We start from the raw sequence: 24,018 nt of genomic DNA, 5'->3' as shown, positions 1-24,018 counted from the left end.
ATTGATTTTAAGATAGAAATACTCAAATTCTATCATTTTGATTAGTCAACCTGAAAGGTGACACAACTTTGTACTTTTACGCATAATGATTAATTATAAAGGAATTAATTTCAATGGCAGTGCATTAGCAATTCATGTTGAATTTATTTTTTCTATAAGAACTATGTAATGTCTATTACATTGTTAGTTATATTCACATAAGTTACTACATTCTATAATATTAATCTTTGGGGCTATTCAATTATTTGATTAAGATTTACTTCTTTATATGTCATTCAATGTGCTCACTTTTGAAGCTTTTGGTTAATTTTTAATCCATACAATTTCTCATTTTCTAGTAAAGGGAATTACTTTTCCTAACTTTCAAAGTTTTCTATCTAATGGTCATTTTATCAATGATAATTTTTTAAATTCTTATAGAGGATAAATAAAATATGTTCAAAAATTTTGTTGCATAGATTGTTTATTATAGGCATTTTTGCTTGCTTGAACAATTTGGCTAGACAATTTTATTATAATTTGGGTTGAACAATTTTATTTTATTTTAATACCATTTTCTTTTTAGCTTTATATTTCTCTTTCAAAAAATTTTACTATCGAGATTGATGAAAAAGCATAACTATTGAACTAAGTTTATTTTCTTCAATGGGAAGTTTGAATTTTCCTCCAATATCTCTTTTTCCATCCATCTCAATAACTCCTCACATTTGGTTCTATCAGTAACTTCTTATTTCAAAGATTGAAATGCTACTTTGTGATTTCTCAAATTTTCCCAAGATGGTCAACAGATTTATTATTGAGTTTCTTTAGGAGTATTTTTTCCCCTGTATATATATATTTTAGGATGTTGGTTGTCTTTAAGTCCACCATCAATGAATTTCATTTTATAAACCATAGAAGGAAATGAAGCCTAAAAAATGTCAGTAGGAGGTGCATAAGATCCTCTTTCTATTAGGTTTTCCTAAGAAAATATTTATTTGGGAACTCTTCTCTCCATGTGAGAGCCCATCTAGTTTCAAAGCATATTTTCTATCAAAAGTGTTTATAAATATTAGGATCAATAAATTCATTGAATTACCGAGAAAAAAAAATAGCTATACACTGGTCTCTTTGTCAAAAAATATTTTATAAGACAGTCCCCAATTACATATTTTCAATAATTTCAACTCTATTTAGGGTGTCATGAATTCATGCATTGAAGTAATTTTAAATTGTTGCTAGCATTAATGCATCATACTACAAATTATTTTCTCCTTCAATAGAATTCAGAATGAAATACAAGACTATCAATAAAATGTCAAAAGAATCCTTTGTCTATTTTCTATGTCATCTTTACCAAATTCATTCATGAAAATAGGGTGAGATCCTACCAGTCAGGGTAGAAATGATTCACTAAATAGAAGCCTAAAATAATCCATGTCCAAACATATCTGATTTTAGTCTATTATATGTCATTAACTAAATGTATATTTATTATTTGATTAAGTATTTTACCCTTTGTTCCTTTCTACCCATTTGGTTAAAACTTATTTTTGCTAGTTTCTTCACTAGAATGTTGACATGGGAGGTTGGAGAGAATTCATGTCACTAGTACACAAACAACAATATATTACTAAATAAACTACTAAAAATTGTTGATATGTGACTAATTTTGATCATGTAACCAACGACAATTTTGCCAAACATTTATCTCCCAACCAAATTTATGACTAAATTATTTTAATCATTGATTTAGTCATTCATTGTTCTAAGTTAGTAGTTTATTTGGTAGTTTATGTGGTAATTTTGGTAGTATATTTGATAGTTAATTTGGTAGCTGATTTGATAGTTTATTTAGCATTCTATTTGGTAGTATATTTGATAGTTAATCATTAATTTAATCATATTAGGGTACGGTGGAATCGAACCACCATCCTCCTACTTGTAAAGCAGGTGCTCTTCCATTGAGCTAGTACCCTTTAAAGAGTAGTGATGTTATTAAATGCATACTATAAAGATCCATATATTTTTTTCATTATCAAATTCATTACTTGTGACTTGTTCCCTTTATTACAATAAAGTTGGGGAACAAAAAAAGAAAAACCTTAATAGTAGTAGTTAACTGTAAAAAACCAACTAATTCATTTCATAACCAACAACAACATTGCCCAAATTGTGAAATAGTGTATTTAGTAAATTATTAAGTGTTTGTGTAGATGATATTCATGGCATCACCTTCTTTCCTAAATACTAGTTACCCATTTTTTTGCCTAGCCTTCTTTCTTGATCATTGTTAAGGTGGTCATATTCTTCCAAATGACATCTTAGAGGTACAAATACAAATACAATGCTTCTTATTTTATAGAGCCATGGCTTAAAAATGAATTACAAAACCAATTTGAAATGCTTCCATGCAATCTTCAACTAGTTGAACTCTTGATTATATTTTTCTACATCTTGAAAGTAATCTAAGCATTGAAATGAATGTATGATTCCACAATCCATCATTTTCTATCCTCCATCTAATGACAGCCACGAAATGTTATTTAAAACACTAATACAAGAATTGTGAAATTTGCCCAAAGCATTATGATACACTTTTGGATTGTCAAAATATTACTTCCTTAATAGTAAGCTCATTAGCACTTTGATATTTTCCTTTATAGGCACACTATGGGACATACAAAACCAAATGTCCATGTTAAAGCATGAAAACCAATTATAGCATACAATTCCAAAGTGCAAACTAAAAATTCAAAGGAAGGAGCATAACTTTTTAAGGTTTCCAATCTCATTAGGGATGATACTGATGTTATTTCCTAATAGTGATAGGTCCTCTAGATCTAAAATATAGAATACTTCTCTAGGAACTTTGCTTAATCCTGCAATATTTCATTGTGTAGGCTAAACTCATAGTCATATATGCCCAAACAATTGCTCCAACTAAAAAGCCATTAAATGAGAAAATAGCCACACATGTACTCTTTTCTCATTATTATCCATTTATAATGTCTTCATATGCCCTACAGGAGTTGAGAGACCCTGTAGAAGGTGAGAGAGTACAAGGTGATCCACATATAGGACTTACTAATTTTTAGCATTCGTGTGTTGTGTAAGGCCACTATTCCTTCTCCTTTATTGCTGAAGGACATATTTCTCTAACTCATTCTATAGGGCGATTGCAATGCATACAAGAAAATGGTTCCAAGGGAGGACCCACTTATTTAAAAGATAACATATTGAACATGGAAGCCATTATTGTGGTACTGAAATTGCCATATTAGTTGACACTTGGCTCCTTCACCATGTATTTCTACTTAGAATCCTACACCTAGAAAAGGAGATTTATAAGTCAAGCTCTTGTCTGCTTCCATTTTGTTTTCAATTTTCTCAAAGGAATTGACATCCACAGGTGGGTCTCATGTAGGGGTGGATTATTGGATAAAAATAACCTCTTTTTAAGCATTTTTATCATATATATACCTGTTTAATCAAATATGATTTCTATAATTTCTCAAGTGAGACTAAGTGTGTTAAACATCTCAAGTCAAATGTTGTGTCACATTATGTATAATTACTCATATTTTTTAATGACATTTGTGGATTTGATTTTTCCTATCACCTTTTGTAGCAAGATGATGAATTCAAATGCTAATTTTCTTTAGCACTACAAAAGAAATGATTCTACCACAACATAATTCTAAGGGAGTCATGATAAATAAGGTGAGACATAAGAGAGTATACTATCGACATCTAGAAGAACCACAAAATCCCAATTAATGCATGAGATAGGAGAAGAATAAACACATATATTTTTGCAATCCTTGTACATTATGCCCTTGTTATAATTCTGTGGAAGCCATTGTTGGATGCATATCCATCAGTTGTGCACTTGCAATATCAAGATTTTCATACAAATATAGTCTTGTATGTTCTCGGGTAGAGATGATGAAATGGATGATTGCCAAAGCAAAAGAGATGGTAGGAGAGTCAAAGCATGCAAGTTGACTCTATGGTTTGGTTTTAAAGGTTTGACATTTTGTCAAACATTTTGCATGCAAGGTCTCTTTACTCATAAATTTTATATCATCCATTGAATCTATATTCACAAGAAAAAGATTCCCCTATGCTATTGTAAATAAACACCTGCAGTAATGGTTCACCTTCAAAATTTTCAAATTTTCAATCTTTAAAAGATAGGCAAAGAAAGAGGAATTTCCTAACTCAAGTTTGGCTCTGAGGTATTTGATCTATAAGGCTTCAACTATAAAATGAGATCTTATCAAAACAATAAAATACCCAAATAATTCAAATCTGTGCTATTAATTGAAATAGTCAAGTAACAACTACAGAGGAAAAAGTGAGAAAACATAGATGAAAACAATACCTTATCTAGGGCTAGTGCCATTTCTAAATAGTTAGTGTTGAAAATTTTCTATCCATACATTTCATTTAGAGCAGTGCAGTCTTGGACAGTTGCCATTCTTGTTTGTGGCTGCTTCTACTCCTAATTCATCCCTTTATACTTTGTCAATGGTAAACACCTCTATGGGGTAGTGAGAAGATGAGTTCCCATTCTATGCTACGTACTCATTTGGTGAGCACGTTTGTAATTTACAATTATGTTACTTTATTACACAACAATTTATAACTTTGTTTCTTTACATCCAGATAACCTATTATGTAGAATTCATAATGTGCGCAGTGATCTAAAAGATGCAATTTTTGAAATATAAATTTCTAAACCTTGTTTAATTAGAATTTTAGCAACTTATTCTCTATTTAAATTTTAAAATTGTATGCTTATTGGATTCTTGAGTAGGTGGTCATTGATATCAGGGATATTATTTGGTTTGGTCAAATAGATAACCAGATAAAGAATTACTGGAACACTTGTTTGAGCACAAAAAAATAATTCTAAACTATTGGATCAAAAAAATTATGAATATACGAAGTGCAAGAAATAAGAAAAACATTATTGTAATATCGGTACAAGAAATGTAACACATGTATAACTTTAAAAGAATCAAATAACACTAATTAAATTAGTTACATAACTTTAAAAGCATCAGATTTTCACAATTTATAAAAGTTGTATTCTTTGGAAGCATTTTCTTTATAAGCCATAAATAGGGAATATCATATGTTTATACTTCAAAAGCTTAGTTGGATCAATTTGTTTCTAAGCTATACCAAGTTCTATGCCTCAAACTCTACTAGAAAGATTGAGCGAGCATAGTGTTTCACTTATATCATTTTAATTAGGACTGACTTGTACAAACATGAGAGTTTTTGAGTTGCCTCCTACAAATGTAATTAATCTTAGATTGCCGTAAGTTGTTTCAATCAGATTAGGATAGAGTAATAACTGAAAAAAGAAAAAAGAAATCCAAACATTTAGAAAGGAAAGGTTCACACCTAATGGATCTTGTAGTAGATGTGTTAACTTGAAGTTTTTGTATCCAAACAACTGATCATAGAATTTGAGAAAGTTGTGCTCTTTCAATGTATAAAACATAAAACATAAAGAGAGAGAAAGAGATTGTGTTATCAAACAAAACTGAATGGAATGTGACTATTCTTGGTTGCTAGAGAAGATATTACATCCCCAAGTGTAGAGAGTGATTTGTAAATTTTCTATGCCTCTTTAAGGTGCTCTCCTTGAACATTAGTTTTAGCAACTCACTCGCTACCTACAAGATCCACAAGCCAAAGCTTACTTCTGGTGCACTCTCCATTGATCAAATTCTTACATCTAACCATCACAAAAAGTATATTGAAAAATACCAATACACAAGGAATTATTGAAAGTCAAACATATGATCCACATTCAATGCATAGAACAAAACATAAGATTTTCAAATGATTTTTCTGTAAGATATTGTAATAGGATTGAAGAATTTGGAGCAAATATGTGCTAGGGCATCAAAAACGTAATTTATATGAGTGAGACTAAAGCACGAGATATAGATTATAGCATAAAAAATTTGAATAAATTATCTTCAAGATTATCACATACCAGTGTGAACAACTACTGTGTTTATTAGCATTAGTTGAGCCAACAACTTGAGCACGACTTCCAGTTTGCAACACCTCCCAGACCTCACTCATGCTATGCACTTGAGCTTCAACAAGCCATGGAACATGATGAACCCCTTTAGCTACCTGTTTTACCTCCAACCTATCAATAACACATGCAATAATTTCAAATAATTTGGCTTATTATCAATACTTGAGAGCTATATAATGACAAGATAAATCATGAAGCATTAAATGTGTTTAGGATTTACTTCTTTATGGTTTGTCCTAGTTGAGGAGGAGCTGCACGAAAATCTTAGATTTTCTCATTGTTGGTTCTGCGGGCCTCAATAGTCCACTTATTCTCCTTTACAGACCTCGATTTCTGCCCAAAAATGGCTTCACTTTTCACCAGAGTTGGCCCCTCTTTGTAATAGCTCAAAACTGACCGCTTAAGAACAGACTGTCCGAGCCACTGTCGTTCTACTTACATTGCCTGAGACGCATGTCTTGCACGCTCATTCCACCTGGAGCTTTAATTACCCCAAAGCTTAGAATCTAAAGCCATTTTGGAAACTTTTTACTGCTGGAACCAGATGAAAATGCGCTACAATTTGCTATATCTTTTGTTTTATTGCTCGCCACCATTGAATTTGCAGCCTTCAAAACCTTGAGCAAGGTAGAGTAATTGAGGCCTTAACGTGAAGCTTGTGAGCTGTTGGAGCTTGAGCTTGTCCAAAAGCTTGATTTTGACTCTAGTGATTCAGATTTGCATGCTTGAAGATATTCCTTTAAAAAGACCTCAATTTTCCTGAAAGGTTTCGAATCGCTGTTGTAGGATGACTGCGCAGTGCATTCTGTGAGAGGATGGATGCAGACTTTGTGCAATAGATCTTTGGTAGAAAATGCACAATTTGGCTTGGAAATGATGCTGCCAAGGGCCAAATCAAAGAGGAATTCTGAGGAATTGGCGTTCGAAACCCTCTGTGGGCTCATCATTACAGTGCTGTCATAGAGGGGCATATCACTGAATGAAGAGTCCCCTCTGCATCCAATTCTGCCATTGAATCTGCGCAAAGATCTTGGACACCGCATTTTCTTTCTTCATACTCAAATTCCATCTTTATGCACTGATTTCTCAAATTTACAAAAGAGATGTAAACCAATGGAGTTCAGAGTTAAATGGATCTAGGGAATAATCCTAAGAAAATCAGCGATTGTATTCTATTTATAATTTTTGGAAGCTAAAGATAATTTATAATTGTAAAAACAATCTAAAACAATCTCGTAGGTGTTCATGGATTTATGTGGTTGTAGAATGTGCTTTCCCTGGAAAAATTTCTTTTGGATAACATTCTAGTTCACAATACAAGTAGTAATGTTGTCACTATATTTAATTTATCACATTATCCATATCTCTTTTCATTTAGGTCAATGTTATCCCTTTATTATTTTTTCTAACATACTCATGGGTTTATCACATCATCTAGGTTCAAGATAGTATCTGGGCATAATATGTCAACACCCACCAAAAAGAAAAAGTGAAAATATTGAGAGGTATCATACTTCACTTGACCTTTTCTTTCATGAGCTACTCTAAAGAGCTCCTCCAATGTTCTATAGTTGACACCTCGGTTTTCTTTTGTTCCTTCCATTGTAAATGTCTTTCCAGTTCTAGTTTATCCATATGCAAAGATGCAAACATTGTAGCCATCCAAAACTAAAATGGCAACAGGTGCAACATTGGCAAAAACATCCTCTACTAGAATAACAATAGATACAAATGAGTTGTTCTTAAAAATTATGTACTTCTCTGCTTGACATGACAATAAAAATGAGTTTCAACTAAAATATTTACAAATCTTATAGCATCTGTAAATAACATTTACCTTGGTTGTCCTGTCGGGTAAAAAATGAATCAAATCTGAAGACTTTTTTGGGAGCCCCATTTTCCCATATGTTGATCTCACAGTCTTTGGCAACATCAAACTCTGCTACAGAAGTGGCTCCTTGCATGATCTCTTCAGCACTCAATGGGTGGCACCTATAGAAGACTAATGTTTCCTGCAGAAAAATAAAAGTAACTATGACTTCAGCATTTACCCCAATGACATAATTGTTTCAATGCAGATAATAAGAAACATGAAATTATTTACATGCCTTTGAGCTCCAGCAAATTTGTTATAGAGTTTCTTGCGTTCCTTATATTCTTCTACAAAATTTTCTTTTAGTTCAACGAACTGGACTTTCAGTTCTTCCTGCTGATCAACTACAAAATTAGAAATTATAAAAATACTAGCTCCTTGAAGGTTTGCAATAAAAAGTAAAAAATAGTTCAAATATTTTAAATCTTATGTAGAGCTTGCATAGCAGAAGTCATTCCACTCATATCAGCAAATGATGAGACATGAGAATTGGCCTCCACTGATACTTTAACATAGTCACTCCTCAGCATCTGTTATCCCCAGAAACAACTCATAAGCATGCTCAGATTGCATAGTTGATGCATAGAGAAAAACGACTTTTTGATAATACAAAATACTGTTCTCAGTTCCTACAGGTTCAACTTGTCACTCAATAGGTGAATTTTAGAGACCCGCATTTTCTTCTCACTCTCATGCTTGTCCTGTAGATCCTTTAACTTATTTACTTGACCCTTTATACCATAAGCTGTTAAAAAATAAGACAAATTATTGCGCAATCAATATCAAAGAACAAATTGGATAAAGAATTGTTGAAGTTAGCAATGTAAGATCAATTTCCTTTGTACCTAAGGAGCCCACATGCATAGACTTGCGCATCAGTTCATTCCATAGTTTGTCAAGTTGGCAATTAGTGTCCTCTAGGGATATCCTTGCCTCATGAAATTCTTTCTTCTTCAATTCAAATTCTGTATCAAGCTCTTCAAACTTTCTTTTATATTCTAGAGCAATTTTACAAGCACTGCTTCTACATTGAAAACCATTGACGCACATATTGTAATTCTTGATAAAAAGAATCTCTATGGTACCCTAATAGTATTAAATCAGAAGCTAAAGCAAGGATCCTTTAAAAAAATAGCATTTTGCTGACTCTGATAACATCCTTGTATTCTTATCTGCTATAACATGAACATAAATAAGGGCTATCTAGCCCATCATTACCTTTTGATTGCAGTCCTCTTCACCTAGTTTTGGTTCCTGGACATGATCTATTTTCCTTCAATCTTCTTCTCTAACATGGGGCTTAGCTTCACAGAAGATAATTTGAAGGACTTTATAGTTCCCTGTTCAACCCTGATTCTCAATTTGTTGTGAATAATCTCCCCAATTTACTCAAGGATAGAGTAGATATTATTTGGATAGCCAATACATAATGATACACTAATGTTATTGTAGGACAAAATGACACAAAGGAGACTTTCTTGGTATCTTTGGAAAGGGAAAAACTTGAAATCACACCTTATCTCTTTATTCTCTAGCATGTACTCAAGAAACTTTTCCCTTCATCAATGATAGTCCTTAGAATACCTTTATTTCAGCTCAAATAGATTTGGCCATTGAGAAGAACCGTGTTATTGGAGGAGAAAAGGTGATGGTGTGGTTTAGGAAGGAAAAAATCATGGGCGGTGGGGATAACGTTGCAATGGAAAAATTGTTCATCTGTCCATATATAATTCCTTCAATGTTCGCAAAGATTGTATTCATGGTGAATTTCCTAGTTAATTTTTGAAGCAGGGGCTGCAAGAAATATGAATAATTATATTTAAGATACATAGTAGGAGGAATATACATTGTCATTACATCTATTCTTATTCATCATCCATGTAACTTTAACTTGTTCACAACTTGAAAAGATAATTCTACAGACTACTATCCAACTCCAATTTCTTATCCAATGTGTCTGTTGCGGTAGCATCCAACTTGTGCAACAAAGTTGGAAAGAGGATTTAGAGGTTACTCTAGGCCCTGAAGAAAGGTGTTAGAAATTAGCTTTCCAAGAAAAAAAGAATAGAGAAATAAAAATAATGGGTTTGTACGTAGGTTTATGGTGTTCAAGACTGAAGTGAGAGTCGTAGCATAAACAAAAATAATCGGACTTCAAATCAGGGGTGAACCAAAGGTGTGAAGGCATGAAGATATGAATATCAGAATTTGTCTCTTCTAACCCTCCATATATACGTAATTGTTCTTTATCTCAAGATTTATTTCAAACGTGTTTATGTAGGTGGGATGAAAAGTAAACAGTGCAAGATTTTGTAGTTTCATAAGATCCCTGACTTGATTGCATCACAAATTAATACCATCTGTTGAAGCAAGACGTGAATGAGAAAGTTACTACGTTTTAGTATTTACCATAGCTAATCTTAATTTGATACCTCTAGATAGTGATAATTAAAAAAAAAATAGTAAAAGTGCAACATCTTAATGAAATCAATTAGTAGTAAAGCACATTGACAAATTAAAACCATCCTTTGAAAATATAATTTTCAAATGACTCGCCCATTGTTTTTGCTACTAGGAATCATATAAAAGTTTATGACTCACTTTATTATCCACTATATGAGCTATTGGATTGTACAATACTCGTAACTATAATATTCTAAGAAGGTCAAAAACTCTCATAGGTTTGTGTAAGTAGAATTTCCTTGAAAACACAATGAGTCTAAGCACATATGTATTGTCAAATGCAATATTTTTTTTAGGATTTCTAAAATCTTTGGCTTGTTTAAAGTTGAACAATTATGGTGGCCTCAAATACCTATAGATTACTGTGTGTATTTGCAAAGAGTTATTGATATTTGAAGAGGTCCATTCACTATCATGAAAAAATGAATTTATTGATTCTCAAAGTATGAAATTGCTATTACTAAGTAGTCACATTGCTTCAAATGTTAACTATTTCGAAACAATGGTAGTTTACAATGGAAAAGTAGTGAGACTAATATGAAGAATTCTATTATTAACAAGAGAAATGAAAGGAATATATTGTGCAAAAATAGTAAGGTGAACAATAGACATATTACTGTGGATGGCTTATTGATTTCAAGTAGCCGCAACATTGGTTATTGGAGTCCATACTCTTGAATAAGGGAAACACAGATTCACTATCAAAAAATAGTGATAAGAATAAAAGATATGATTTTGTGGGTTCCCTTTGTACTAGTTTATTTTCACTACATTTGGAAGGCTATGTAGCATAATAGGCATTTTTTCATGATAGTGTCAATTGAGAATCAAAGGAGGCATTTAAACAAAATATTTTTCTATCCTAAAACTCTTTTTGAATTTCAAAAGTAGAATCAATTATTCAAAGCCCGATTGATAACAATTTCAATATGAAAGAAATTCATTTTGATTTCATGCCATATAGAAGATCATTCAAAACAAAACAAACTGCTAGGCACACAAAAATGTAACAACTTCATGCAATGATCAAAAGTTATCATTCAATGAAAACCTACAAAACATACTCATTCAATAAAAATCTACAAAACATACCTTAAAATATAAATATAATCCTTGTTTGTAATTTCCCTTCACTCTCCCCCCAGATCCTAATCACCGACCAAAGAAGTCGCCTTGCAAAAATTGTCTTGTTCTCCTCCCCACAAAGCCTTTTCTACAAATCCACATTGAGCATATTCTATAAATATTTCCATAAGATGGTATCTCTTTAAGATTATTTATTCAAATAGTTCACATGCCTTATCCATGCTACCAAAATGTCTAACAAAGTAGTTAAAATGTCTAGAAAAGATCTTATATCCTCATGCTATGATGAATGTCTATTCATTGTTACAAGGATCTTATCTCAAGACAAGAAAGGATGATGCTACAAAAGGTTGTGAAATTTAGCTTTACACCTATCTCTTATTCCTTCTTGAATGTTTCTAAGGACTTTTCATCAAATCTATTTCATGTACCTGCTATAATTAATCCACGACACTATACTTTTTGGTGGGTATTTTGTCAAATGATTCACATGACTTATCTATGATTCCAAACATGTCTAACAATATAGTTTCATATCAAAGAAAACACCTCTACCTTCTATATTAGGGTGGATGTCCTTTCCTTTCTCCAAGCTCTTAGTGTACAACAAGCAAGTTGACCACTAGGAAAACTTATTGAGTCTAGCTCTGAACATGAAAATTGTAGTGCTTAAAAGTTTTAAAACCTTTTCAAAAAATCTAACCATTGTATTCAATGTAAACACTTTTCTTTTAGGCATTTTAGCAAACAATTCACATACATGTAATGGGTATTGTACATGGAATCAAAACCTAATTATCGAGAACTTTTCTGTAATGCATCTCCACCAAGCTCACCACGTGATTTATGGTGTCTTCACCCATGCCAAAATAATACAGGATGTAAGTTGATATGGTTGCCCCCTACAAACTAGAAGATTTGGTGGAAGCCTCCAAATTAATTGTGTTGATGAGAAGCAAGTGATGCCCAGAGCCATAGGAAGTTTCATTTTGAGATTTTCTTCTAAACATTTGTTTAATTTTTGCAACATTCGGCGAAGGTGGGTTTCAAAACCTAATTTCCATGAAGATAAAGTATGAGTAGGTCATGGCACTCTTTCATATCCAAAGGAAGGAAATGACATGCTCGACCAAGAGATGAAACAATTAACAAAAAATAGAGGTCAATCAGGGCATCAACAAAACCCTTAATATTGTAGGACCAACATGTAGTTTTCAATCGTGTTTATAATTTATGAAAGAAGAAAGGAAAATAATATCTTGTCACTTCTAAATTAGATAGATATGGGTTTACATATACCTCTCAGTTTATATATATATATATTTATATATTTATTTATTTATTTATTTATTTATAAACTTCTAATGTTTTAATGGAAGGCATGCAAGATTTTTTTTTTTTAGAAAGTCTAATTGTAATATTGATATAAATATTGTATATTGTTTGAGTTAAATCTATTGACCTATGTCTAATGAGTAGTGGTTCTAATTATATTGATTCAATAGATCTAAATTTATTAATTATAAAAATAACATTTTGAAATGGATAACTTACAAAAGATTTGAAAAATTAATGTATAGTTAAAATTATCTTAAAATATAACACATATTATTGAGGTTTAAAATTTTCATAAAAAATTATGTATAGAAAGGTAGTTCTTAAATCATTATCCATATCATCTAGTTTAATCAAGAAGTGTATTCATAAATCATTTAATTGGATAAGACTTTCTTGATAGCTAATTATGCATTATCCATGTGTGATTGGATAACAAGATATTATATATTACTTTTAAGAGCTCAAAAGAGATCGAGATGGATTTTACAAATCTTCTTTTACATTTGGTTTGATCATAATGTGATGGGAAAGCTCCAAATTATTGAAACTTCAAACCTTTGCATGATCTCCCTCACACATTTTCTATTTAGGTCATAAATCAATGCATTTGTAGTTTATTAATGTTATTTCATATTTTTTTTATGATAAAAGGTGGAGTGTAATTTAAAATTTTAATGACAAAAAGAAAAAAAAATTGTGTATAAAATAGAGAGGAAATGGTTAAAATTTTAAGTTTATTGAAGGATATACAATACAATATAGATAATTATATTATAAAAAAATTATATTTAAAGAAGACAAATATATCTTATTACTCAAAATTTTTATAGTATTTGTAACAAGTCAAAATGTATTAATTAGGATGGTAGTTCAAGGACACATCCTTGAACCTTTGACCTATTTTCTAGAATAGGGAGATCCCAAGTACCATTAGGAAGGTGCAATACTTACTCCCACCATCCCTTATGTAGGTCATCCCTTGGATATGTATGTAGGAACACTTCCATCTAGAGAGATTATTTTCATTATTGGCATTGTTAGTGGATACCCTAATATTCCTCAACTATCTTAAGAGTGGAAAGATGTCCCCCATAATACTATACAAATTAAAGTCATGTAACATTTTAAAATGTCTAATAGTTAGGATTTAAAAATGTCTAATAGTTATGATTTAAAAATGAAAATATAATGACCCAAGTATAGATGCTTGAGTTTCTAGTACAAGTAATTTGGCACTTAAAGTTGTTCTAGACTTTTTTGCCAAATTCTCCACCCTTGTTAACCTCTTTCCCTTGAGAACATGCTCAAATTCCTAATTGATGTTGTACAAGACACCTCATAGTTTAGTTGGAATAGGTGTATTTTTATTTTTATTTTCAATTTGTGAATAATCATAAAGCTCCACATTCATTTATCATATGATAAATGTTATATTTTTATTTATCAAAATTATGAACTCATAAATATCAATTCAATATTATTTGAAAGGGTATTAGAATAAGTTAATTGATAATAATGTATTGATAGGACAAAAACTCCATTAATAAGTACTAAAAGCTGTAAAAAAGTTAAAGAATGTATTAATATGATAAAAAAATCATTGATCATTCATTTATTCATTTGTGAGGATGACTAATTATTAGTGATAAATTATTTAATCATTTGTTTGGTCATTTATTTAATCATGTATCTTCGTTTAACCTTGTAATTTTACCTTATGACCAAATTAATCATTTATTTAGTCACTTATACTTCTAAATTGTAAAACATTACTAGAATTGGATCACTTTTAGTCACATGACTAAGATTTTTAATCTTGTGACTAAAATTTTTAGTTATATGGTCATTTATTTACAAAAATTCTACTAGTGTGTAGAATCATGATAGGAAATTTAAATTTCTGTATGGAGTTTATCTTGTTGTGCAAACTTCTCATTTTGTGGAGATTGTGTCAACCTTCCATGACATCTATATAGCCAATAACAATGAGTTAAATTATGTCACAATTGAGGATAGAAACTAGAAGTAACATATCATCTCCTAAATGGCAAGTCCAAATCTACAATCTCATGTTTTACATGTGGTTAAAGAAAAAAATTTATTGGTGGATATCCTTGCTAATCTCATGAGACAAAGAAATGATTTACTTATTTGAGAGGAGTAGTCCTCCCTTCTTGTTGGCTATGTTCAAGATCATGGTGGGCCAAAGTTTTCCATCTAGTGGGAATCAAATTTCATATAAGCGGTGTTAGGAAAATTAATGTAAAAGTTTTAATAATTTACATACATCGTATAAAAATATATATGTAACAATAGAATCTACAAATATTTGAGTTTAGTTCTAAAATTCTAATTAGTTTTTTAAAGATATTAATTTAATTGGTGAAAATTTAAAATTTTAATATAGGAGCATGAAAGTTTTAGGAAAATGATAAAAAATAAGTATATGTATGGCTGACCTAACCTTGATAAAATAATAATATTATTTTATAACATTCTGTGTATAATTATAAAACTCATGCTTAGATGTGTTGCATGCACATTTTATTGTGATATTTTCCCAAGTAATTAATTAATTATGGGTGATTTACTAAAACTTATTTTTAATATTAAAAAAGTATATATCTAACCATCATAACTTGGTCTAAACTTTAATGAATACATCTTTTTATTGCATAGCATCTGAAGAATATGATGCATGTTTCAAATTTAAAAAGGGTTATATCATTGGATTGTTATAGGCTTTTAATTTTTTTAATTAGCATATCAATAAAGAAATTAGATGTAATTGAATTAGATAATAATTAATAGTTATTTATTAAAATAGGAAAAACAATAGTAACCTATGTGCTACCAGATTTAGCAAATAAGGTTATAATGCTTACCATTAGCTTTAGTGGGAACTACGTTGAAATGGCCTTGGTTCAGATGTGTGTTGTGTATATGTTATTTCCTTCATGCCAATAGGATCTACATGTGCATGTCAATGATATGGGACTAAATTGGGTCCTCTTTAGTTTTTTCATATGGATGCAGAGAAAAAGGAGGGTTTTTTTAGAAGTTCGAATGACATGGATTTTTTAGACGATGGGCTTTGTGTGGGAGCTTTGCTCCCAAAAAATTATTCATACCATAAATATTTTCACTCTTCAACATTTTTTTGATCTCTAATTGGTTTTACAATACACTTAACAAAACGGTCTTTAGAAATTTCTACAAATCAATCTTTATGCTAGGAAAAAGAAATGATACATATACTTATACTAGTTAGATTACGGATATCAAAAGGTGAAAATTTTTCATGTGTACTCATTGTATGGTAATAGAATAAGTTATTCATCTACCTAATTAGTAAGAACACATTCTATAATATAATGTGAAACCATTTATCCATTCGCATCATATTTTGTGCATCACTGTTGTAGATTAAAAAGAATAACTCTTTTTACATAGAGGATTCATCCATGTTATATGAAAGAGAGTGGATAATATTATTCAACCAATTTAAGCACTTTATATCTTCTACATGCAACATAGTGGCTCTAATATAATGCTCTAATTTTTAGGAGTGACAAGATACATGAAATACATAGCTATTGATTTGTTTAAATCATGTGAATATGAAAGGAGTACATGATTTCATTTAGAAAATGAAAGGAGGATGCTCACAAAGTTTTCTAAGAAGAGTTTTCCACCTTGTTGCATTTTATTGAAAGATTGTCTATGATTTCACACCTTGCATCCATGTCTATGACCGAATTTCTAACAATGATATCTTAAAAATATGTGTCCCATAACATTTAACAAAAAATCATCCCCCATTATGCTTAAATAGATATTGATTCTTTCTATAAAGGTGTGGTGTGTATTGAACTGGTGAAAAACTTTTAAAGTCTTTTCAATAAATCAATTTTATAGATACCTTGCAATCATTGCAATCTCTGAGTGCACAAAAATGGGTCTAGATTATTTATTGACCTATATCATGTGAGAAAAAGCTAAATGGAAAGTGATCTATCAGATCAAAATTTATTTAAAAAATATATTCATAGAGTTTAGAGAAAGAAGAAAATATACAATTGAAAAGGATGTGGATTTGTAATTTTTTTTCTTAGTGACAATTATTATTGGCATGCATGTTATAATTTTAGTTTAGTGTTCTCATACTTTCCTTCTTAGAATGTTTAGAGAAAAATTAATTCAACATGTTAATTTTAAGAATTTTTTTTTAAATTTATATTTTAAAACATTCAAATATAAAAGAAAAATCTCATTTATTACATGCATATAGGTTACAATAGGTATGTACTTTTATAGTTCACTTTGCTAAGAAGATGGTTTCATACTAATTGGATTTTGTTCAAAATGTGTGCAAAGTGCATTAAAGGTGAGAATTATTTTAGGAAAGGACATTTATAGTAAGGTATTGAAAGATAGTTATATTTTCCCTTTTTTCCTATTTATAAATGATTAAGTTTTCCTAATCATTAATTTTTCTAATACAACTTCCAAAACTCAAAAGTTGAAGTTAAGTAAGCTAAATTTGAGGATATAGGCACAACAAACACTACTTACAAGGTGTACAAAACCATCTAAAATAGAAATTTAGTTGCCTTATTTAATAAATATCATAATTATTTGTTATTCAATAAATATTATTAGATAGTCTAATTTTTTTTTAAAAAAAATTATCTAGGAGAAGGCCAAAATAAAAATAAAAAATCACTTAAATTATTTAGTTTTTAGGTTTTTAGTACAAATATATATGTAAATAAGTGATTATTCACATTGAAGATGAATGAAGGTGATAATATTGCTTAATACATATAAAATTTCCAATCACTTATTAACGAAATTACAATTGTGAAATATGAAGTTAATGATGATAACACCCAATCAATTCTACTCAATATTATTCCTTCTAGTTTTGATCATGTTATTTTCACTCTAAAAAATTGAATTCTATCTTGTGAAGAGTAATTTGTTCTTTAATTGATGAAGGAAGCAGAGGTAATAAGGGTCATCACATTACTAAGGAATGTGTTTTGGTTGCTAGAAAGAAATCTAACCTATCAATTTGAAGATAATTTAAATTTTGTTATTTTTAGAGAATAAGAATGAGAAAAAGCAAACATCAATGGAAAGTTGAATAAAAATAACACTTTTACTGAAATTAAAGGTGAAACACACTTTTTTGTATTTTTCATACATGCAAATGACTCATGTAATGATGCGAATCTACCTTGAAATATTATAACTAATGAATGATTTATTATTTAGAGGAAAACAAAGAATCAACAAGAGGCTAAAGGAAATGGAGGAAAGAGGGTACCATTCATCTTGAGATAGCTTCTTAGTCAAAGATGATTTATTGCATGAGAAGCAACTTATTGTGTTCATAAAAAGTAAAGACTTAGAAAATTTGTTCTAGAAGAAAAGTGTGGAGTTGATGTGTCCCTAAAGAGAAGAGGGGGATTAGTATCATGATTGTCCCTTCAAGGATTTGGTATGTCAAGAATTTAAGGAGGCATTAAACACACTTGAACAAGATGGAATTTTAGAGGAAAGGTATTTTATGAGAATGCATATTGGGGGTGATCATTTTTTAAGTACACAGGGAGGCATTATACACATACATAGGCAATGTGTACTTTTGAAAGAAAGGTCTCTTATGTGTAGTACTAGAGGATGCATTAGACACACTTAAAGGAGATGTGTCTTATTGTATAAGGGAGTTTGGAACATTCATTTTTTATAGACAACTTTAATTTTATTTGTTAAGATATCCACTAGTGTAGTCAATAAAGTGTTTCTTGAGTGCATGGGGAGGATTGGTAAAGGTGTTTCATCAAAGTATCTAGAGGGTTGGGTTTAAAAGCCTTGTAACCTCCACTCTTGTTCATATTATTGTAATGAGGGGGAAATGTTGGAGTTTTTACATTAATACATTAGTTGCTAGGATATCTTAAATAAAAAATAAACTAATTAGTTGTTAGAATTTATTCCCTTAAGGTATTTTTGGATAGTTAATAACACGAACTTGGAAATGCTTTGCAAGAATTTTGCATTTGGCATTGTAAGGTATCCATATTTTATTGAATAAATTCAGTACATGATCTTTTATTTAATGCCTTTAGAATTAAGATTAAGTAGAAGATGGAAAATGAAAATGTTAGGGTAAAAAGACAAAGACATGTATCTAGGACAAAGAAGGGGGTATAGGGCTAGTAATATATTTACATGATATAAAACATATAACATACAATACTATTTCTTGATAAAATAAATATTCAATTTATTTTGGAAATTTTTTGTAATAATGTTTAGAAATAGAAGTATAAATAAATCTACTAATCATACCAAAGGACACAAAATGTATATAATATTTTTTTACTATCTAAGAATTCCAATTTATTGATATTTTACATTATATCTAACATAAAATATAATAAATTATTTTATTAAATTTATTAGATAACTATATATGATTTAACAATTTATATAATAGATTTAGTGTTTCAATGATTGTATATATTTATATCTAATGCTTAAAAATAGTTGAATAATGTATAGCATGTGGAATTATTTTACAATTTAAATTATTTATATTTATAATTATATTTTTCAAATAATATTATTTGAATTGATTTGTAAAATTAAATATAATTATTATAAAATAAATTATACTAAAAAGAATTTTTTAACATAAATCTAATTGTGTTTTCAAAATATTTGATTTTATTATGATTTATTTAATAAATAAAAACAATAACAAAGTATATGTTCAATTTCAAATACAAGTATTGACTTTATTACTTGTTAGGATGTCATTAAAGGTTTATGAGGTGAAATAATTATTAAAAATTTTGTGTTTTAGGATGGATGACATGTGGTCAGATGTATGCTTTCTTTTAACACATTTTTTTAATAATTGTAATGTTGAGTAGAGTTTTCGCAACATTACTTTAATGCTCATAGGAGAATAAAGTAGGAAAATATTTCCTTCTTAAAATAAGATAAGAGAATATCAAATATTGTTGAGGCAACACAATAAATTCTTCCTTACCCTTCATCCAAATCCACCCACATTTGAAGCTAAAAAGTTTTAATGATCTACAAAGTATTTGGAGTTTCCAAAGGCATAGGCTATCTAGCATTGCATTAACATCTAAGCCACTTATATGTGATGAGCTCCTTCGATTACGAGTCTTAGTTTGGAGCTTATAGCTAGTCCATCACCTACCCAAAACAATTTTGTCAAACGAGCTTCAAGTATTACCCAAAATAATCCTTTAAAAGGCACTTCAAAAATTAAAATAACAAAATGTAAGAACTTCACCAAAGTCCATCAAAAATCAACTTTGCACATGTCTTATCTATGGTTCCACATCATGTGCTCTCTTCTAACTATGGAATCAAAGCTTTCATATGCATTAGGTGATAATATTATTGGCTTTAGATTACCCAATAGAAAATTATGCAAATTTCTACAAATGGGTTGTTTGATGTAATTAACAAAGACTAGTGTGAGAACTAGTTTATTATCAGAAGCCGTTGAATTTGAAAACATTGGTAGGTTATTTTGATTTTAGATTTTCCATTAGAAAATTTAATTTTTAGTGTTCTATAGCAGGAACTATGTTACCTAAAGGAAGAAAACCATTTGCTTTACTTTGTTTGGCAAAAGATAACCATGCATTCTAATCTTATTTTGAAAGCTATATCAATTTATTTTAGTTAGAAGTAGTCAGATAGATATGTAATAAATATATTCTAAATTTTTATTTTCAAAGCTGAGAAATTTTCCCATAACTAAAGACATTGGAGTTGTGAGGACTAGATAGGCTTCACGAGTACATAGACATATGTCATATATCTGATATTGAGAAATAGGTTTATGTACATGACCTTGTTAGTCTATGAGTGATGAAAGACTGTACTATATCCCTCATGAAAGAATGTTCTATTAATGTTTGGAAGCTCTAGTAGGATAAACTTGTGACAAATATGTGTGTGTGTATACATATATATACACAAATATAAACATTATATATATATATATATATATATATATATATATATATATATATACATACATACATACATACATACATACATATATGTATATGCATATGTACATACATACATATATATAGATGTATGTATCTACACACACACACACACACATATACACTAGCAGTTAAGATTATCAATATATTAATGAATAGACATGTTCCATGAAGGGACATGCCTCCTCTTGGTTTATTCCTATTATAAATACAAAAGGATCAATATCATTTGGAAAACACATACCAATAGGATAGTACTAAGTACATTGGTAATGATCCTAAAAACAACATGTTATCAAGCTAGTGTTTCATTTAATGTAATAAGTTCTCTCTTTAAGATGACAATGTCATATTTAATAGGAGACACATTTTCAAGAAGTGTATATACTTTATGCCATGAAATTCATCTAATTTGACTGGTGATCTATTTACTTGTGTTTCATTTCAAAAGTTTCATTGGAGAATATTTGATTTATAGAGTAGACTTTGTTTGGTGGACTAGAGGAAATGAAAAAGAGATGGGAACTGATAGCATCCTATCTATGCGGGTTCTAACACAATTCTATATTAGATGTCATTGATGTCAAGAAATGTTTTTTTTGTCATACCTATAGATTCTTCTTAGTAACTATAGAACTTTAGTGAGGCCTCTTAGTCCTTGGCTCTAAGTCAAAGAGATTTTAGCCATGAGTAGGCCTATATTGGGTCCTTAAAAACTCTATGTGGTGACCTTCTCTATTTTGTAGCTCATAGGCTTTGTGTCTCACTGGGTTGACTCATAGGTTTGAACCCTTTATAAATATAAAAGAGTTTATGAAATAAATAAGTGAAGTGTAGTGTGCATAGCACTAGAGTTTGATGTTGTGAGGAAAAAAAATGATAAAGGTTCCCAACCAGAGTGGGAAGTACAAAGTGGAATGGAATATTATTCATCCTAGCATGTAGACATGACTCTAAATGGAGTATGAGGTCAATTCAGAGGATAAACATTGACTTAAGGAAGCATGGATCCCAAAAAGTATCAAAAGATCAGGTCCCATACATTGAGTGAAATAAGGAAATTGGGAAAGGATGAAACCATACATCTAATCACATTTTAGTAAAGGTTAATCATAAAATTGGCTAGTAAATATTGTCTTACATTGTAATAACATTTCACATTGATCCCACCAAAGGGGAGATCTAGCCCATATATATAGGTGAAGTGAAAGTATATATCTTAGAGGATACTAAGAGATCATATTAAAGAGGGTGATACTCCTATTTTGACCTACTATATAAACTACTTGAACACATTGTAAAAATTTTAGAATTAAATTCAAGTGTTACAGTTGATGGTGCTTCTTCCAAGTTAGTGTGGAAAATTAAAATGCCACATAAATTGAAGTACCTCCAACACATATGATATGTTTGGGCTTCCTTGGACCAACAACGTCCATACAATAAAGTGTCTCCCACTTTCAAATATCTAATTGATGAATAGAGGCTTGATCTTAATTGAAGTACCTTCGACACATATGATATTTTTGGGCTTTCTTGGACCAACAACCTCTATACAATAAAATGTCTCTGACTTTCAAAGATCTAATTAATGAATAGAGGCAATCTTAATGAGTATGAAATAATCACTATTTGAGTTTGACAAAGGCTTGTGGCATGATGCATGTACTTCATAACCAGGTGATAGGATCTTCATTAGAGCAACTTGCATGAGGAATGATGATGTCTTGCATTTTCTCCTCAAAGTCAGATTTATATTTTGCTTGAGTAATATGTATATGTGTGTGTGTGTGTGTGTGTGTGTGTGTGTGTGTGTGTATAAATATATAAATATATAAATATATGTATATATATGTATGTATATATATATATGTATGTATATATACATATATATATATACATATATATATATAATGTATATATAAATGTATATATAAATATATACATACATATATATACATACATATATGTATACATATATATATATATATATATATATATACACACACACACACACACACACACGTGTAGACATATGTGTACACATGTGTACACATATGTATATATATATATATATATATATATATATATATATATAGGGTATGTGCAGGATCATGGTGTACCAAACTATGGCTTTAAGTGGCAGTGAAAAATCAGAAAATCAGAGTTATGTCAACTTGACATATAATTTTCAAGTGGCTATGGACTTTATATCAAAAATTTGTAAGAAAATAATCTGTAGGAAATTGAATGTAGTCTCTAAACTACTAGGCTTTATCAGGGGAAAAAAATAATTGATTGGTCAAAAGTTTGAATTTTAATGCAGTACTACAAAAATTTTAGGAAAAAAATAAAAAGTAGGTGCATGTCTGACCACCTTAATCAAAATCGAATGATAATATTTTTTTAATATAATTATAGATATGAAAAGTAGACTCATGCCCGGATGTGACGCATATTTTTTGGTATTTTTATTCCAAATAAATAATTAAATATAAATTTCTACCAAAACTTTTTCGGAAAAAAAAAGAAGTCCCATGTCTGACCACCTTAACTAATAGAAAATTTTACCAAATTTAATTTAATCTTTTTTCTTATACTAGGCAAAGCATAGAATGTGATGCAACATTTAGATTTAAAAAATGTTATACCGTTTGAAAATTATAGCTATTTTTCAATCAGTATGTCAATCAGCACTTTACAATAATCTTCATTGATAATTAACTAATAAATACTTATCAATCTCAGAATTTGACAAAAATTATATTGATGGAATTTCGAGAGCGATATTAAAAAAAAAAATCGTTTCATTCAATTTCAATGAAAAATAACATTGTTAGACGACTACCCGAAGTCTGAGTATCACTAAAACCCTCTTCAAACACGTCTTTTGGGTTGATTGGGTAGGCTTGGTGAATACCAAGCCTAATCGGATATCTGATTTCAAATCAGATATCCGATATGGCTAGGTGGATTTTGGTGGGAAATTTGAAATCCCAACCCCTTTTGGAGGGAAAACCAGATTTAAGGCTTATAGCTTATGATTTATAAATAATTTTTGTTATATTACTATGTAAATATGTATTATAATATTATATATATATATATATATATATATATATATATATATATATATATAT

At 29.9% G+C, this 24,018-nt stretch overlaps 1 non-coding gene and 1 pseudogene across 1 annotated transcript; both read right to left on the bottom strand.

The window, feature by feature from the left end:
- Positions 1–1,886: 1,886 nt before the first annotated feature.
- On the bottom strand, positions 1,887–1,958 carry TRNAV-UAC (transfer RNA valine (anticodon UAC)). Its single transcript has one exon. It is a non-coding gene; the product is annotated as a tRNA-Val (tRNA).
- Positions 1,959–5,095: 3,137 nt separating this feature from the next.
- LOC149571586 (kinesin-like protein KIN-14R) lies at positions 5,096–10,482 on the bottom strand (annotated as a pseudogene).
- Positions 10,483–24,018: the final 13,536 nt, after the last annotated feature.

The sequence above is a fragment of the Cupressus sempervirens genome, chromosome 2 (assembly GCF_028749045.1).
Source record: "Cupressus sempervirens isolate cs-2001-9-10 chromosome 2, ASM2874904v1, whole genome shotgun sequence".
Classification (NCBI taxonomy): Eukaryota; Viridiplantae; Streptophyta; class Pinopsida; order Cupressales; family Cupressaceae; genus Cupressus; species Cupressus sempervirens.
The sequence above is the reverse complement of the archived record's forward strand: the minus strand, read 5'-3'. Positions and strand labels throughout refer to the sequence as shown.